This window comes from Arachis hypogaea, chromosome 15, assembly GCF_003086295.3.
Source record: "Arachis hypogaea cultivar Tifrunner chromosome 15, arahy.Tifrunner.gnm2.J5K5, whole genome shotgun sequence".
In the NCBI taxonomy this organism is placed as follows: Eukaryota; Viridiplantae; Streptophyta; class Magnoliopsida; order Fabales; family Fabaceae; genus Arachis; species Arachis hypogaea.
Window position 1 is genome coordinate 119,371,123 of NC_092050.1, and position 3,366 is coordinate 119,374,488.

At 40.3% G+C, this 3,366-nt stretch overlaps 1 non-coding gene across 1 annotated transcript; it reads right to left on the bottom strand.

Moving 5' to 3' along the window:
* Window positions 1-833: 833 nt before the first annotated feature.
* LOC112753628 (small nucleolar RNA R71) lies at window positions 834-941 on the bottom strand. Its single transcript, XR_003178004.1, has one exon. It is a non-coding gene; the product is annotated as a small nucleolar RNA R71 (small nucleolar RNA).
* Window positions 942-3,366: the final 2,425 nt, after the last annotated feature.

A 3,366-nucleotide genomic window follows, 5' to 3' on the forward strand; every position in this document is an offset into this window, starting at 1 on the left:
TTTTTTTTATTAACTAATTATTTTAATTTCTAATTTAATTTGATTTCAATTTTAATTTTCAAAATTTAACTTTAATTTTATTTTTAATTTAATTAATTTTCAAAATTCCCTCTCTCTCATCTCCTTCTAATTATTTATTTATTTACTAACACTTCTCTTCATCTCAAAATTCGAACCCTCTCTTCCTCTTGGTGTTCGAATTTCTCTTCTTCTATTCTTCTATTCTTATACTCACATACAGGAATCTCTATACTGTGACATAGAGGATTCCATATTTTCTTTTCTGTTTTCTTCTTTTTCATATGAGCAGGAACAAGGATAAGAACATTCTTGTTGAAGCTGATCCTGAACCTGAAAGGACTCTGAAGAGGAAGCTAAGGGAAGCCAAAGCACAACTCTCTGGAGAAAATCTGACATAAATTTTTGAAAAAGAAGAAAATATGGCCGAAAATAATAATAATGCAAGGAAGATGTTTGGTGACTTTACTGCACCAAATTCCAATTTACATGGAAGAAGCATCTAAATTCCTGCCATTGGAGCAAACAACTTTGAGCTTAAACCTCAATTAGTTTCTCTGATGCAACAGAACTGCAAGTTTCATGGACTTCCATCTGAAGATCCTTTTCAGTTCTTAACTGAATTCTTGCAGATCTGTGATACTGTTAAGACCAATGGGGTTGATCCCGAGGTCTACAGGCTTATGCTTTTCCCATTTGCTATAAGAGACAGAGCTAGAATTTGGTTGGACTCTCAACCTAAAGACAGCCTGAACTCTTGGGATAAGTTGGTCACGACTTTCTTAGACAAGTTCTTTCCTCCTCAAAAGCTTAGCAAGCTTAGAGTGGATGTTCAAACCTTCAGACAGAAAGAAGGTGAATCCCTCTATGAAGCTTGGGAGAGATACAAGGAACTGACCAAAAAGTGTCCTTCTGACATGCTTTCAGAATGGACCATCCTGGATATATTCTTTGATGGTCTGTCTGAGCTATCAAAGATGTCACTGGACCATTCTGCAGGTGGATCCATTCACCTAAAGAAAATGGCTGCAGAAGCTCAAGAACTCATTGACATGGTTGCAAATAACCAGTTCATGTACACTTCTGAAAGGAATCCTGTGAATAATGGGACGCCTATGAGGAAGGGAGTTCTTGAAATTGATACTCTGAATGCCATATTGGCTCAGAATAAAATATTGACTCAGCAAGTCAATATGATCTCTCAGAGTCTGAATGGATTGAAGGAATCATCCAACAATACTAAAGAGGCATCTTCTGAAGAAGAAGCTTATGATCCTAAGAATCCTGCAATAGCAGAGGTGAATTACATGGGTGAACCCTATGGAAACACCTATAATTCCTCATGGAGAAATCATCCAAATTTCTCTTGGAAGGATCAACAAAAGCCTCAACAAGGCTTTAATAATGGTGGAAGAAGCAGATTTAGCAATAGCAAGCCTTTTCCATCATCCACTCAGCAACAGACAGAAAGTTCTGAGTAGAATCTATCTAGCTTAGCAAATATAGTCTCTGATCTATCTAAGGCCACTGTAAGTTTTATGAATGAAACACGGTCCTCCATTAGGAATTTGGAGGCACAAGTGGGCCAGCTGAGTAAAAGAGTCACTGAAACTCCTCCTAGTACTCTCCCAAGCTATACAGAAGAGAATCCAAAAAGAGAGTGCAAGGCCATTGATTTAACCATCATGGCTGAACCTACAAGGGAGGGAGAGGACGTGAATCCCAGTGAGGAAGACCTCCTGAGACGTCCAGTGATCAACAAGGAGTTTTCCTTTGAGGAACCAAAGGAATCTGAGGCTCATCTAGAGACCATAGAGATTCCTTTGAACCTCCTTATGCCATTCATGAGTTCTGATGAGTATTCTTCTTCTGAAGAGAATGAAGATGTCACTGAAGAGCAAGTTGCCAAGTACCTTGGTGCAATCATGAAGCTGAATGCCAAATTATTTGGTAATAAGACTTGGGAAGATGAACCTCCCTTACTCATCAATGAACTAAGTGATCTGGATCAACTGACATTACCTCAGAAGAAACAGGATCCTGGAAAGTTATTAATACCTTGTACCATAGGCACCATGACCTTTGAGAAGGCTCTATGTGACCTTGGGTCAGGGATAAACCTCATGCCACTCTCTGTAATGGAGAAACTGGGAATCTTTGAGGTGCAAGCTGCCAGAATCTCATTAGAGATGGCAGACAACTCAAGAAAACAGGCTTATGGACAAGTAGAGGACGTGCTAGTAAAGGTTGAAGGCCTTTACATCCCTGCTGATTTCATAATCCTGGATACTGGGAAGAATGAGGATGAATCCATCATCCTTGGAAGACCCTTCCTAGCCACAGCAAGAGCTGTGATTGATATGGACAGAGGAGAATTGATCCTTCAACTGAATGAGGACAACCTTGTGTTTAAAACTCAAGGATCTCCTTCTGTAACCATGGAGAGGAAGCATGAAAAGCTTCTCTCACTGCAGAGTCAACTAAAGCCCCCAAAGTCAAACTCTAAGTTTGGTGTTGGGAGGCCACAACCAAACTCTAAGTTTGGTGTTGAACCCCCACATTCAAACTCTAAGTTTGGTGTTGGGAGGCTCCAACAATGCTCTGAACATCTGTGAGGCTCCATGAGAGCTCACTGTCAAGCTATTGACATTAAAGAAGCGCTTGTTGGAAGACAACCCAATGTTATCTAATTATATTTATTTATTTTCCAATGTTATTTTATTTGTTCTTTAGGTTGATGATCATGTGAAGTCACAAAAACTACTGAAAAATCAAAAACAGAATGAAAAATAGAATGAAAAATAGCACACCCTGGAGGAGAACAGTCTGGCGTTTAAACGCCAGAAACATGCATCTGTCTGGTGTTTAACGCCAGAAACAGGCACCAAGCTGGCGTTTAACGCCAGAAACAAGCATCTACCTGGCGTTAAACGCCAGAAACAAGCTACATTTGGGCGTTTAACGCCAAAAACAGGCAGTAGTCTGGCGTTAAACGCCAGGATTGCACAGCAAGGGCGTTTTACACGCCTAATTGAAGCAGGGATGTTAAGTCCTTGACCCCACTTGATCTGTGGACCCCACAGGATCCGTACCACTTCTTCTCTCCTCTTCACACCTTTTCATAACATTTTTCCTCAATTAACCTCCACCAATCACCTCCATTACTCCTCCAAAACCATCATACAACCCACCTACACCCACCCACTTAAATTCAAACCATCACTCCTTCCTTTTTACACATCATAACCACCTAAAACCCCCTTGACCGAACCATTCACACACCTCCATCTCCTCCATTTTCTTCTTCTTCTACTCACTTCTTTCTTCTTTTGCTCGAGAACGAGCAAA